Consider the following 16,704-nt stretch of genomic DNA (forward strand, 5'->3'; position numbering starts at 1 on the left):
ATTATATTGTTATATAACAGATTTTTTTTTAGTGTATATTTTAAATTTCTAAGAAATAATTTTAATAAACAGTTCTCTATTTTTAAACTAAAAGTACTCTGAGTTAGAGACTAAAAGAGTGATACGGTGGCAGGGCCAAGATGGCAGAATGGAAAGACCGTGAGCTTACCTCAGCTCACAGACATAACAAAATCACAAATATCTGCAGAAAAATCATCAGTTAAAAAGAATAGAAGCTACCAGAAAAGATTTTCTACAACAAAGACATAAAGAAGGAACAACAATGAAATGGAGTGGGGGGGAACTTGAGATATAATTAAGTCCTGTGTCCCTGATAGGCAACTGTATATAAAATAGAACATTACTCAACCGTAGAAAAAACTTATTACCATTTGCAACAATATGGATGGCCCTGGAGATTATTATGCTAAATGAAGTCACACAGAGAAAGACAAATATTATATGGTATCACTTATATATGGAATCTAAAAAATAATACAAATAAAAACTTTTTTACAAAACAGAAATAGACTCACAGATATAGAAAACATGTTACTAAAAGGGAAAGGGTGGGAGGAAGGATAAATTAGGGGCATGGGATTAATAGGTAATAGTATGTATCTATTATTAAATAGATCAACAACATATTGATCACTAAATGAACACAACATTAAATAGATCACTACATATTAAATAGATCAACAACAGGATTTACTTATAGCCCAGGGAACTATATTTAGTATCTTACAATAACCTGTAATGGAAAATAATCTGAAAAATGCATATGTGTAACAGTCCCTTTGCTGTCCACCTGAGACTGACAAAGTATTGTAAGTCAGCTCTGCTTCAATTTAAGAAGAGTGTTATGCTTTATTTACATAGGCAGCGTTCAACTTTTTCAACTAGTTTAATAGCCCTAAAAGTTGAATAGCAGGGGAGTGTTTTGATGTAATTATTCATCCTTGTAAGTTGTAAATGTTTTTAGAATACTTAAATTCAGTTTTTTAATTGCTGGACACTAATCATGAGAGTTTGAAATTCAGAAATCTTTACACAGCAGTAATTTTTACTTACATGTTACTGCAATAAATGCATGTGAATATGAACAAGAGAGTTTTAGTTCATTCCCTTAGAGCACTTAGAGCAATTCGGCTGTTTCATTTGAGTGTCTTCTTGATATGGTTGGTTTTGTTCTGTGCTTTGGTCATCAGTTGTACCATTTATGAATGCCCTTTTGTAAATTCATACTGTTCATCAGTGGGACTGGGAAAAGTAAGTCTAAGTAGGTAAATAAACAGCTGTAGCTGCTACTAGAGAACCTGTCCATATATTTAGTTAGCAGTGTCAGTTTGCATACAAAATGTTTTTCATTGTCTCCTATGTATTTAGCACTGTGGGTAAAACAGAATGAGAACTGAATGTGGCCTTTGGTCCTAAATTAGTTTGAGACCACATGTTAGATGGTGTTCACTTAAGAACAGTACAACTTCTGTGCTGTGTGACATAGATGTATAAATATGACAAGTATTAAATAGAGGACCTAATAAGGATTAAGGAGTTTGGTCTTGATTTACAGCAGAGGTAGAATTTAAAGTGAGCATAAAATCAGTAAGAATTAAGTGTAGAAGAGATAGAAGTGCGGAGGGGGATAGGAAGAGCAGTAAATGTTCATGAATACTACTGTGTTCAAGGCTTCCCTGGTAGCTCAGTGGGTAAAGAATCTGCCTGCAGTGCAGGACACCTGGGTTCAATCCCTGGGTTGGGAAGATCCCCTGGAGAAGGAAATGGCAACCCACTCCAGTATTCTTGCCTGGAAAATCCTGTGGACAAGGGGTCTTAAGGGCTACAGTCCATGGGATGGCAAGGGTCCTACACGACTTAGGACTACACCACCATCACAGTTAATATGCCCCGTGGTTACAGTTAAGAGTTTGTATGCAAAACACTGAATGACAGCTCCCTGAGGGCAGGATTTCTGTGTCTCCTGAATCTATCAGCAGTGCCTAGAATCAATAGACCTTGACACTCTATATGCCATAGTAGGAAATTAGTGTTTTTTATTATTAGGGTTGAAAGTGATAAGGCAATTTTAACTGTTTTTAAATGCTTTAAACATAGGAGGGAAAAAACTAGCACAAAACCTATTTGGGGAATAGAGGAGTAAATACTCAGTTTCAGGTTAAAGAATCTGGGATTTATTCTGTTGGTAGTAGGCCACTGGAAGTATTTACTTTTTGTATCTGAGGGTAATGTGTTTTGAAGGATAGCTTCAGGAAGATTCCACTGGCAAGCTATTATAAGCAGGTGAAATATTTTGAAGTAGTGTTTTAGGGAGATTCGGAGAGATTGTAGCAAAACAGTCTAAATAGGATATCATGGAAAACTTGGAATGGAACGGTGGTGGTGGGAGTGGAAGGGCTGCTTCAGGAGACACATGAAGGGTATCCAGTGTGGGGGCAGAATAGTGGAGAGAAGGGGGAGTCAAAGGCGGTGCCAGCGCGCAAGTCCAGTTGACCTGCACTTATAGTACTGCCTGTGGTATTAGAGATTCTAATGATTAGCGTCCAGAGGCATGTAAGGAATTTGATGATTCAAGATGCAAAATGCAGAAATGAGCTTAAAGCTGAAAGTGTATGTTTGGAAACTGATCATTCAGATAGAAGAGTCAAAAATCATTAAACTGCATGAACAGTTGAAGGCGTAGAGCATAAAATAAGATTTGGAATGAAGAGCAGGTGCTTTCAGTTTTTCACACAGAAAGGGAAGTGTTAACATACAGACATGGGGCCCAAAGGTTAACGTCAGTAAATCCCAGAGAGCAAGGTGAAGGAAAGGATTGGATGCCATAGAGTAGACAAAATATGGCTCATGGTTCATCACATGTTTTTGTAAAGTTTTATTGGAACACAGTTACTCTTCATTTATTTACATATCTCCTGACCTATTTGTACTATAGTAGTAGAGTTGAATAGTTGGTAAATAGAGTGTATGACCCACAAATGTAAAATATTTAGTGTCTGGCAATTTATAGGACATCTGCAATAGAGATCTAAGAAATGACCAGGAAGGGGCCTTTATGCTTTATAATTAGGATAACATTTGATGACATGAAAGACTTCCATTTTATCCTGTACACAAATGTTTACTGAGAGCGTTCTTTGTGACTGGCATTGGGCTTTACTTGTCTGGTTTATGAAGAATCTCCTTAGCAAGAGATTTATTAATAAGTACATAAATTGCAAGGAGTGAAGGTAGTCAATATGAATGTTTGTTTTGTGAGTTTAGAAAGAAGTGAGTGGTAGTTTGAACAGTATGTGAGGAAGAGATTATAAAACATGAGGAAAATGTGATGGAAATATTCTTACAGCATTCCTTTGAGAGAGGCAGAATGTGTTGCCATTAGAGGAATTAATGGTCTAAAACTTGAACGCAGGGAGTCCACAGGCTTCATTACAGGAAATGAATAGAATTGTTTGTGGAATTAAGTTAAGAATAGTAATTGCTCACACAGCTGGTTTTAAATAGCAAATTGTGTTATATAATCAGCAAAAATCCACCAAAATGTACTTGATAGTTATGCAGAAGCTGCTTTATTGGTACTGACTTATGATCCTGATGGGTACTGTAAAAACAAACATAAAAAACCTCTGAATGCAGTTTTCACAGTGATGTGGTAGTGTGTATTTTTTGTTTAATGTGCAAGGGGAGTGTAATATTTTCATCTTCCTTTTCCCACACCAAACCCAAATATAATTGTCTTGTTGAAGAAGAACAACAGTGTGAACTTTATGAGCTCACAGAGCAACAAGGTGTGTTCTCCTTGAAAGGAGTGGTTTATCTGTTGGATTGCTTCTCTGTCTTTTCCCTCAGACAGAAATGGAATGGTTTATTGTATGCTTAGATTAAGGTCTTCTAATTTATTTGTTTGTGATTTTTTTCTTCCTATATTTTATTCAACTGTATTTCTTTCTTTGGATTTGACGATTTCTTAAGACTCCATTTTTATTTATTGGTTGGCTTTTTAGTGATGCCTCTGCTTCCTCCCCAGCCCCCCATTTGGTATTTTCTCTCAGGTTGTATATGTCATTGACTTCTCTCAGTCTATTTAGAGTTAATATTTTACCACTTCACAAAACATGTAGAAATCTTGTAATTTTATAGGTATCCCCAATCCTGCCATTTTTAATGCTATATTTGTCATATGTGTTACAGCTAAATACATTGTAATCCCTTTGAGAGAATATTGCAATTTTTATATAAACAACTTTTAAAATAATTAAAAAGAAAAAAAAGTTTTCTTAGTGTTTCGGATGTTCCTTTTTGCTTCCCCAAGACCCAAGTTCCTCTCTGGTAACGTTTCCTTCAGCTTTGAAAAACTTGTTTAAGTATTTATTATACTGAAATTTTGCTGGTAACAAATCCTTAATTTTATTTTATTTGAAAATGTTTTTCATCTCTATTCTTTTTTTGTAATACTATTTTTATTTATTTGACTGTACTGTGTCTTAGCTGTAGCCTTTTCCTATTTGGAACCAGTCTGTTGTTCCATGTCCAGTTCTACTAACTGTTGCTTCCTGACCTGCATATAGGTTTCTCAAGAGGCAGATCAAGTGGTTGGTATTCCCATCTCTTTCAGAATTTTCCACCGTTTATTGTGATCCACACAGTCAAAGGCTTTGGCATAGTCAACAAAGCAGATAGATGTTTTTCTGGAACTCTCTTGCTTTTTCGATGATCCAGCAGATGTTGGCAATTTGATCTCTGGTTCCTCTGCCTTTTCTAAAACCAGCTTGAACATCAGGGAGTTCACGGTTCACATGTTGCTGAAGCCTGGCTTGGAGAATTTTGAGCATTACTTTACTAGCGTGTTAGATGAGTACAATTGTGTATTAGTTTGAGCATTCTTTGGCATTGCCTTTCTTCGGGATTGGAACGAAAACTGACCTTTTCCAGTCCTGTGGCCCCTGCTGCGTTTTCCAAATTTGCTGGCATATCGAGTGCAGCACTTCCACAGCATCATCTTTCAGGATTTGGAATAGCTTAACTGGAATTCCATCACCTCCACTAGCTTTGTTCGTAGTGATGCTTTCTAAGGCCCACTTGACTTCACATTCCAGGATGTCTGGCTCTGGGTGAGTGACCACACCATCGTGATTATCTTGGTCGTGAAGATCTTTTTTGTACAGTTCTTCTGTGTATTCTTGCCACCTCTTCTTAATATCTTCTGCTTCTGTTAGGTCCAGACCATTTCTGTCCTTTATCGTGCCCATCTTTGCATGAAATGTTCCCTTGGTATCTCTAATTTTCTTGAAGAGATCTCTAGTCTTTCCCATTCTGTTGTCTTCCTCTATTTCTTTGCATTGATCGCTGAGGAAGGCTTTCTTATCTCTTCTTGCTATTTTTTGGAACTCTGCGTTCAGATGCTTATATGTTTCTTTTCTCCTTTGCTTTTCACTTCTCTTTTCACAGTTATTTGTAAGGCCTCCTCAGACAGCCATTTTGCTTTTCTGCATTTCTTTTCCATGGGGATGGTCTTGATCCCTGTCTCCTGTACAATGTCCTGAATCTCTGTCCATAGTTCCTCAGGCACTCTGTCTATCAGATCTAGTCCCTTAAATCTATTTCTCACTTCCACTGTATAATCATAAGGGATTTGATTTAGATCAGAGCTGAATGGTCTAGTGGTTTTCCCTGCTTTCTTGGCAATAAGAAGTTCATGATCTGAGCCACAGTCAGCTTCTGGCCTTGTGTTTGCGGATTGTATAGAGCTTCTCCATCTTTGGCTGCAAATATAATCAGTCTGATTTCAGTGTTGACAATCTGGTGATGTCCATGTGTAGAGTCTTCTCATGTTGTTGGAAGAGGGTGTTTGCTATGACCAGTGTGTTCTCTTGGCAAAACTCTGTTAGTCTTTGCCCTGCTTCATTCCATATTCCAAGGCTGAATTTGCCTGTTAATCCAGGTGTTTCTTGACTTCCTACTTTTACATTCCCAGAGAAGGCAATGGCACCCCACTCCAGTACTCTTGCCTGGAAAATCCCATGGATGGAGGAGCCTGGTAGGCTGCAGTCCATGGAGTCGCGAAGAGTTGGACACAACTGAGCGACTTCATTTTCCCTTTTCACTTTCATGCCTTGGAGAAGGAAATGGCAACCCACTCCAGTGTTCTTGCCTGGAGAATCCCAAGAACAGAGGAGCCTGGTAGGCTGCCGTCTATGTGGTTGCACAGAGTTGGACACGACTGAAGCAACTTAGCAGCAGCAGCAGGTCTTCATAGAACCGTTCAACTTTCAGCTTCTTCAGCGTTACTGGTGAGGCATAGGCTTGGATCCGTGATATTTAATGGTTTGCCTTGGAAACAAACAGAGATCATTTTGTCGTTTTTGAGATTGCATCTAAGTACTACATTTTGGACTCTTGTTGACCATGATGGCTACACCATTTCTTCTAAGGGATTCCTGCCCACAGTAGTAGATATAATGGTTATCTGCGTTAAATTCACCCATTCCAGTCCATTTTAGTTTGCTGATTTCCTAGAATGTCGACATTCACTCTTCCCATCTCCTGTTTGACCGCTTCCAATTTGCCTTGATTTATGGACCTAACATTCCAGGTTCATCGGGCCTTGCTTCTATCACCTGTTTCTTTTCTTAAACCCATCCAAAAACTGTTTTTAAAGATTTCAGATAATCTTTATTTCTAAACTTTAGATTTTTTGTGTATATGTTTTCTGAGATTTTCAGTCTGTTAATTCATTAAGAGCATATGTCCTTTATTTCACTGGGTATAGGTAAGGTATTTGATTTAATTTTCTTGCCTGAAAATTTCAGTATCTGGGTCATCTTAAAAGTGGCCTCTGTTCATTATCTTTTTCTTTGAGATAGAGTCACATGTCATTGTCAAGGAATTTTGTCTGGTTGCATAGATATTATGAATGTTATGTGTGGAAATGTTGGTTTCTTTCATGCTCCTCCAAGGAGTTCTGATTTCTTTGTTTTAGTGAGCCATTAATTGGATTAGACTCTCATAGTGAAAACTCTTTATCTTGTGTGAGATTGGCACCTGCTTTTTGATTTGATTCTTTTAGCCTCAGCTGCAAAGTACCCTGTGGATGTGTACATTAGGACTCAGCCAAAGACTTGAGCAGAGACGTGCCCAAGATTTGGGCCTCATCTTTTCTAGGAGTCTTTCATTATTTCCTGGTGATTATGGTTGTCCTGTTCTGTCCTCTTTTCCTTCTATTCAGAATGACAGTGAGTTTTCTATTGAAATTTTAGTTTCTGCATGTTGTGGCTGCTGCTTGCCTCCAGGATAAAGCTTTAAAATGGGAAACTCACCTGAACTGAATTTTAGGGAAACTCATGCAAAAGCTGTTAAAAGGAGAAATTCATTCTAGTCTCTTCTTCCAAGTTTATATTTCCATCCAAAATCAGCCAAGTTTTGTTCATTCTCTTGGTAGACCTGTTAGGTTTACTGTTAAGGTGGAGCCTTTAGGTAGTTTGTTTCCGTTCAGACAGTCAGTCAGTTTTTGTATTTTTTCTGGGAATTTATAGTAGCTGTCTGTAGGAGTTTAGTGTATCATGTTGGAAGCTGAACTCACTAGTTCAGTTTTGAGATTTCTTCTAGCATATTTGCAGTATGCTTTAAAAAATAATACTTTTAAAATAATATTATTTTACTAATTCTTAAAGAGCTACTTAGATTGTAACACATCCCTCTTCTTTATTGAATTTTTTTAACCCATCTTTAGTTACTAAATTCTTAATGACAGTCATGTGAATACTCTGATTTTATATATTCCTTAACCATGTAGTAGACATTTGAATGCAAATTGCCACACTTCTGCAAAGTACCAGAAGCACATAGAGATGAGCAAGGTATGTTCCTGTTACAAAGTTTTATTGGTAGGATATTCATGAAAAACGGCTATCAATGTTGAAGACAAAATAAGTACAATTTGTTTTCTGAAGAAGTGTGATTAATTTTGACTTAGTTGATGGAGAACACTTCTCAGAGGAGGGGACATTTTATCTTAGACTGATTCGTAATTAGAAACTCAATTGGTGAGAGAAAAGGTAAGGGAGAGTATTCTAGGACTAGGAAACAGTAGGAGTAGAAAATGAATGTGTGACAAGTTATGGTATACGTGGGGAGTGATTAATGTCTCGTTGAGGCTGGAGCATTGAGTTTTCTGAGGGATATAGTATGTACTGAAGCTGAAAAAGTGAATTGAGGCCACTTTGAAGCATGCCATACGTAGAAGTGTGAGTGTTATTTCTGAGGCAATGACGGATCATATTTGAAAAGTGAATGGATGTGATCCAGCTTATGTTTATAGCAAGATAAGTGTGCTGGCAATGTTAATTGTGGATTGGAATGGAACATAATAGGAGAATAGGCAGTGTATAGGATCTCAACCAGAGCACTGTATATGTGAGAACAAGGGATAGTTACTCAAAATATTGCCGAGGTAAGAAATTAATACAGTGAGTAACTGGTTAAGTTAGTTAAGTCGCTCAGTTTTGTCCAACTCTTTGTGACCCCATGGACTGTAGCCCACCAGACTCTTCCGTCCATGGGATTCTCCAGCCAAGAATACTGGAGTGGGTTGCCATTTCCTTCTCCAGGGGATCTTCCCAACCCAGGGATCAAACCCAGGTCTCCCGTATTAGAGGCAGACGCTTTAACCTCTGAGCCACCAGGGAAGCTGAGTAACTGGTTAAGGGAATATGAAAGATGTGTTAGCAAATTTAACAGAATCACTACATTTCTAACCACATTTGTAAATGTCTCAACATCATGCTGCCTATGAAACTTCTGGGAATAGTTTTTATTTAGACTTCCTTTTGTAACAATATACTTTAGGCAGTACTATAGTGAATACAAAATGATTTTTCGAAGGACATATGATGAGTTCATTTCAGAGCTATGATATTTAATGTCTGTGTGTTGTTTAGCTACCAAGCCTAATGAGGATTTAGGTTTCTCTATAACTTTTAAAATAATTTTTGTTCTTTGGGGTTAGTTGCTGTCTAGTTGATTGAGTCATTTATAGCCTAATTGCTTCTTACTGTTATTTTCAAACTACTGTTCAATATAAATATTTAGAATATTGGTTTTGATTATTGTCTAATTAAGAATGATAAGCTAACAAATAGGGAACCAGCTTCACCCCCACTTTTATTAAACTGATTATTCCTCTTGATACATTTATTTCTTCCACAAATGTTTGTTAGTGATTACTGTGTGTCAGACGTTGTTCCAGGCACCAAACATGAAACACTGAATTTTCATGGAGCTGTCAGTGTACCGGGGGAAAAAACCCAGATTGTAATGTCCCTCCGTAACAACATTTAAACAGAGAGACCTGAAGGAAATTCGGGGAACAGACCATTCAGATATCTGGGGAAGCATTTTATGAAGAGGAAAGACAAGTGGCAAGGCCCTAAGGAGAGAGCATGCTTGAACAAAAACAGGGATCCATGTAGTTCAAGAAAAAGAGTGATCGCTGGATCATGGAAAAAGCAAGAGAGTTCCAGAAAAACATCTATTTCTGCTTTATTGACTATGCCAAAGCCTTTGGCTATGTGGATCACAATCCACTGTGGAAAATTCTGAGAGAGATGGGAATACCAGACCACCTGACCTGCCTCTTGAGAAATCTGTATGCAGGTCAGGAAGCAACAGGTAGAACTGGACATGGAACAACAGACTGGTTCCAAATAGGAAAAGGAGTGCGTCAGGCTGTATATGGTCACCCTCCTTATTTCGCTTCTGTGCCAAGTACATCATGAGAAACACTGGACTGGAAGAAACACAAGCTGGAATCACGATTGCCAGGAGAAATATCAGTAACCTCGGATATACAGATGACACCACCCTTATGGTAGAAAGTGAAGAGGAACTCAAAAGCCTATTGATGAAAGTGCAAGAGGAGAGCGAAAAAGTTGGCCTAAAGCTCAACATTCAGAAAACGAAGATCATGGCATCCGGTCCCATCACTTCATGGGAAATAGATGGGGAAATGGTGGAAACAGTGTCAGACTTTATTTTTTTGGGCTCCAAAATCACTGCAGATGGTGACTGCAGCCATGAAATTCAAAGACGCTTACTCCTTGGAAGAAAAGTTATGACCAACCTAGATAGTATATTCAAAAGCAGAGACATTACTTTGCCGACTGAGGTCTGTCTAGTCAAGGCTATGGTTTTTCCAGTGGTCATGTATGGATGTGAGAGTTGGACTGTGAAGAGGGCTGAGTGCCGAAGAATTGATGCTTTCGAAGTGTGGTATTGGAGAAGACTCTTGAGAGTCCCTTGGACTGCAAGGAGATCCAACCAGTCCATTCTGAAGGAGATCAACCCTGGGATTTCTTTGGAAGGAATGATGCTAAAGCTGAAACTCCAGTACTTTGGCCACCTCATGCGAAGAGTTGACTCATTGGAAAAGACTGATGCTGGGAGGGATTGAGGGCAGGAGGAGAAGGGGACGACAGAGGATGAGATGGCTGGATGGCATCACTGACTCGATGGACATGAGTCTGAGTGAACTCTGGGAGTTGATGATAGACAGGGAGCCCTGGTGTGCTGCAGTTCATGGGGTCGCAAAGAGTCCGACATGACTGACCGACTCGACTGAACTGAACTGAACTGAACTGAACTGAAGAGAATGAATAGTAGGAGATGAAGTCAGAGAGGTGGGAAGTGGAAACTTTGAAACATTATTGACCAGTGGATTTAATACTGAATGAGATGAGTAGATTTTGAACGTAGGATTGACAGAATTTGAGTTGTATTGAAAAGGTTGTTCTAGTTCCTGTGTAGAGAATACACACTGTTGCAGGGCCAAGAAGCAGGGAGACTTTTCAAAACACTGTTGCCATGATACAGGTAGAGATGATGGTGACTCAGACTAAGATGATCATGTTAAAAATAGTGAGTCAGATTTTAGAACTGTTTACAAGGTAAATCTAATGGGATTGTATCATTGAGGAACTAATAGGGACATTTTTTTCTGAGACTTATCCAGAGTTGGAGAAGAGGCATTGGGCCTTTTTTTTGAGGCAACTTCTTTTGTGCCTCTATTGAAGAAAATATATGTTATTGTTGTTTAGGTGTGGGGCTTCATTGTTCAGACTACAGAGGAGTACTGCAGTTGCTTCTCAGATGCACTAAGAGGGCCTTGTTTCCAGAAATTTGACAGCCAGCTAGTTTAGAGGAGGTTTGGAGGTAGCTCAAGATCTTTGTCAGGGTTAGAATGGCTCTTTAGACAATCAGAGCAAATCCTCAGTATATCAGGTCACTAGATAGTTCTAAAGGTGGTACAAAATACCTGCTTGCCCTCTGAAAACTTAGTTTCTTTCACTCCCTGGGCATTAGGCAGTTCTTTAGTTTTTCCTAAACAGATAGACCTGCCTTTTGGTCATCTACCTTTTTCCTTTTGATCTTCTATTCTTAAATCGTTGATTAAATCACTGTTAATGCCCTGTTTAATTGTATATTTACAGGACATTTATATAGAGTGATGTGGCTAGTAAAAATAGCATAGCAAAAACCACTATTTGGAAGTTATTTTCAAAATAAGTCATTTTATTGAAATCAGTCATGCTTAATTATCTTATTCTAGTGTACTTTGGCACTAGAATATCCCTGCTTGTAAATCTTTGTTCTCATCAATACCAAACAGAAATTGTGATTAAATTTTCAAGATGAGCTAAAAAGATCATTCCTTCAAATCTTTTTACTGATCTTATTTTCTTGCATGTTTTATTAATTTTTGGCTGTGCTTGGGTCTTCATTGCTGCTTGGGCTTTCCTCTAATTCCAGCAAGTAGAGGCTACTCTTAACTGTAGTGGACCGGCTTCTCTCATTGTGGAACACAGGCTCTAGAGCACGCAGGCTTCAGTAGTTGTGGCGCATGGGCTCAGCAGTTGCAGTTCCTGAGCTCTGGAGCACAGGAATGTTTTGAGCTCTCCAGCACAGCCTGGAGCACAGGCTCAATAGTTGTGGCCCATGGGCTTAGTTGCTCCTTGGCTTGTGGGATCTTCCTGGATCAGCGATCAAACCCATGTCTCTTTGCATTGGCGGGTGAATTTTTTACCACTGAGCCACCAGGGAAGCCCTCTTGCATACTTTAAAAAGAATCAAACTTTCTAATTTGACAATTCATTGTACAGAAGCTCAAGTTTTTATTAGTAAAATAAATGCTTCTGTAAGCCATGTGTATGCCTATGAAGCAGAAGGTCTTCTCTAAATATCTTTACAATTTCTACATTTCCATAGCTTTTCTATCTTATTTGTTTTTCATGCATTTGTAGCATAAAATCAAAGGTTTGCTTTTATATTCTCGTTGTTTCTGTTTCACAGTGAGTTTCTGGACAAACATATCAGTAGATTTACTTCACAAGTATCTAAAATTTAAAAAAATATAATAAAAAATGATGGTAGGTTTTTAAGTGTATATTATTTTACAATTGATTGCAGCCTCTGAGTCTGATCTAAAGGAATATCATTACTCTGCAGATAACATTGAGTGAAGAAATACTGAACCGATACATCCATGGCTTTCGGTATCTGACATAGCTATCTCTAGGCAGGTTTCTTTTATCACATTATCTATTGAATCACCCTATAGCAGATGACAATCCTACAAAAGTATATTATCTTTTCCTTATTTATAACAGTGTTGGGATTTGGTATTTTTGAAGTACATTTTATTTGCTAGAATAAAAACTTGATTTCAGGGCTACTGAAAGCTCTGTGTGTGTGACGTAGACAGAAAAGTATACAATCATCCCCTGTGCCCTTCCTCCCAACTTTATATATGTCCCTTTCCCACAAGGATAAGCTCTCTGGCATAATACCAGGCCAGGTGGCTGTGTTGACTTCTTGCAGCTTTGCTGCAGGGATATTCTTTGTATTGTACTCCTTTCCCTTTCAGTCCTCTGTTCGCTAGACTCCCCACCAGTACCTGAAATATTTTCCAGGTCTAGACCTGTTTCTCCCTTTACCCTCCTTGTAGTCTAGGGTGAAAGAGTCTAGGTGGTGTAGGTCTGGTGGTGACAGGTGGGAGAGGAGCTGGTCAGCAGCTCTCCTTGTCATTCACCTCTTTTACCTCCAGGCATTTCTTGTCTGAGCCTCACTCACTAAGCCTTGAATAATGCTTTATATACACAAACTGTGTACTGTTTGATACTCTGGGGGCCCAGATGTGATGGCGAGATGGGAAACAGGCATATAGGGTATAAAACAAGTCAGTAATTTAAAAAAACTCGTTTCCAGTTTTTGCTCATTGTTAAAAACTTGGAGAAGTCTCTAATACTTTGTGCTAGGAAAATGAAAGGAGTGGGATAGAAGCTGTGACATAAGTTTATATTGACTCAAGAAAGGGAATGCTTTCAGTAGAAAATGGTGGTGGAGTGGAGAAGAAGCAAGCAGACTGGTATCTGAATCCTTCATAGAAAAGAAATTAACACTAGATGTTTTACTTTCTCCTCATGAGTCTTGCTCTCTGCCATCTCAAAACTTTGGTTACACCTTTTATTCCTTCTTCAGGTTCCCAGGCCAGAAGGCCCAGGCCCACTTCTTAGGGAAGTACCTGTATATATAGTAATTTATGATTTGCTTTCAATTACTTTTTGTATTGAATGTTTCACAAAAGAAAGAAGCAGATTGTTGCATTTAATTCACAAACCAGTATTTTTAGATACTGGGTCTAAAATGTAATGTTTGCTCTTTACTGGAAAATACTAAATAAAATAGTATGCCTTTTATATTGAGACACATGGAATCAAAATATATATTGGATTTTAATTAGTTCCATTCAGAAAAGCAGGTACTTAGATTCTGTATATAAAAGATAAAAAGTGTCATTTAAATCTCTGCATTAGTTAAATTATTGGTTAATCTTTTTTAATTTTGTTGAATAGAAATAGAATAAGTGGATTAGAAAGTTAAGCAAAACTCAGAAGTGTTTCTACTTAATTATTGCTAAATTTTCTGTTGGATCTACCATTTTAATCTGTCAGTTGAGGCACTAGCATATCAGAATTTGTTGAATTGGCATGTGTAGGCTAGAAATAGGAAGGAAAGAAAAATATACGGCAATGGTGGTTCAGGCATATCTTAATAGAAATGTTTCCCTTCTAATTACTGTATTAGAACTATGGTGTATTTTCTTGTTGATAAGTAATTTTTCAGATTTTGATCAGTTTCTCTGTTGTTTGTTTTCTGTGTTTAATTTCTTGGTTCCTGGTTACCTTGGTCTTATGGCTGATGCTTTGGAAAGTTTATTATTCCTGTTACATTTCAGTTTGTACAGCTATTGTCTTCAGCAGAAAGGAGTCATTGTGCTAAAGGATGACTCTTGCTTTGTCAGTGCCAGCCACGACCTTCTTCTACTCAGAGTCTGGATACATTTAACAATAAAGCTACAGAGCTCTAAGTTTAAACCCTAGCTGATCCTTTAAATTCTGTAGCATCTTTTGAGTCCTCTACATGTTAGTATCACTGGTATGCAGTACTCTTTAGGTCATGGCTTAATTAATTACCATTTCGTTTAATCTTTGCTCTTCTTACATGTTGAGTAAGTAGTTAGTGTCACATGATGAAAATTAAGTATGTGTTTTCTCAAAATCTTACTAATGACTTTAACATTTTGTCTGAGATGTTTTCAATAGCAGGCTCCTATTTTTCCTCTTTTTAAAAAATAAATGTATTGAAAATAACACATAGCCCTCATATTTAATTATTTGATATGACAGTTCAGAATCATAAAATGAATTCTTTTCATTAGAATAGGATCATCAAAATAAGTTTGTCTTCCATGTTCTAAATGTTCAGTGGAAGTCATCCCGCCTCCAGGCCCACCATTCTGTTTTCTGTTTCTGTAGATTTGTCTGCTCTAGGTATCTTACGTAAGTGAAACCAAACCGTATTTGTCCTTTTGTGATTGGCTTATTTCACTTAACGCAGTGTCCTCAGGTTATAGCATGTTTAAGGATTTCCTTTCTTTTTAAACTGAATAATATTATATTGTATGTATATACCACATTTTGTTTATCCATACATCTGTCAATGATGTTGAACTTGCTTCCACATTTTGGCTATTGTAAATAATGCTCCTATGAGTTATGGGTGTACAGATATTTGAGAACCTGTTTTTAGGACCCAGTTTATGTTCATATTTTACTTTTGCTACATGATATTTTAAAAATCGTAACACATGTAGAAAAAAGTCACAAATGGAAAGTATGATCTTTTTTAAATAAAACTTTTCCTAAAGTTATATGCAATTTCATAAGTAGTTTTATATTAATGGATTTTATAGATCAGTAATAGTCTTTGTCTTAGATTGAGTCTGATTGGAATCATATCTAAAATATTTGGAAAACGGATCACAGATAAATGGATACTGAAGAGATGGTAACAGTGTGTTTTTACATGATATTCTTGTATTCTTTATTCTTGTATTCTTATATCAAGAATATTCTTGGTATTCTTTACATGAACTTGTAGAAGTAAATCTAGAATTTTACTGAGAATTCTCCAAGAATGAACAGGACACTTTTTTTTTCCTACATGTAATCTGTGTGTTTTCAAAGCTTCTTTTTCATTTGAAATTATGTTTGGTGTGCTATTTGTAGTAGTGCCCATCTTTTCTCTATATTGCTTTTGATGTAGGAAGTACAGAATCATAAAAACAATAAATTAGGGACCTATTACATGAATTAGTAATTAGTGTATTCCACTTTGGGTACTGACTTCCTTTCCTTCCTGTTGTCACCTAATACTTATATGACGATTTTGTCTGTATGAAAGAGCCCTGGGGCTTGTGGTTAGTTACGGGAGAATTTGTAATATTTAACTTAGTTCAGACTACTTCTCACCTAAATCTCAGAAGACATCAAGGATTTTTTTTCCTTTTCTATTTTTTTAAGAAAAAGAGGTTCTAAACTTAATAAAAAGCTGTCTTTGTAGCATCTAGAGTTTCTCATGCAAGAATGAGGCAAAAAAAGCCAAGCATTTGTATTTCACCATAGAAAGAAGGTCAGAAAGGATTGGGAAAGTGTCAAGGATAAGAAAGACTGTTCTCAAAACAGAAAAGGGATAAATGGCTAGATTGAGAGATCTCCAATTCTTTCAGCTTTTTCTGGAGGTTGGTTGGACGATGAAAATAATGGCACCAAAACTTCAGAAAGTCTATTAAGGAGAACAGTGAATTGTTCCGTTGTTCATGGTAACTTATCCTTCTCGCATTGAGCTTTCCTTTGCACTTTTCCTAAGAGTGGATCTACTCATTTAGGATCAGATTTTTGGGGAGATTTTCTTAGGATAAGTTGTCACATCATTTTAATATCATTAATGTTGATATGATATGGTTTGAAATAGCTTGATTTAGTTTGATATCTTCAGTTAAGAATACTGAGTGCTTTGATAGAAACCAGTTTATTAACTTGAGCAATTGTTTAACTTGCTTCATTTTCTAACCTTTATTGACTTCATATTTTCATGGAGGCAGTGCTAAACTTTGAAAGTGAGATTTCGTCTACTCTTAGAATGGGTGCACAGGTAGAGAGACCTAGATTATCCTTTGTTTGAAAGTGTTCAAAGACCTATATTGGCTCTAAAATTCTGCAGTGCATATAGAGCTGTATGTGTGAGTGTGCATGTGCATGCATGCTTAGTCGCTCCGTCCTGTCCAACTCT

At 37.3% G+C, this 16,704-nt stretch overlaps 1 protein-coding gene across 2 annotated transcripts in view; it reads left to right on the top strand.

The window, feature by feature from the left end:
* Positions 1-16,704, top strand: part of TCF12 (transcription factor 12) — a 388,964-nt gene that overhangs the window by 129,703 nt on the left and 242,557 nt on the right. The window lies entirely within an intron of this gene.

Source organism: Capricornis sumatraensis, chromosome 2 (assembly GCF_032405125.1).
Source record: "Capricornis sumatraensis isolate serow.1 chromosome 2, serow.2, whole genome shotgun sequence".
NCBI lineage: Eukaryota > Metazoa > Chordata > Mammalia > Artiodactyla > Bovidae > Capricornis > Capricornis sumatraensis.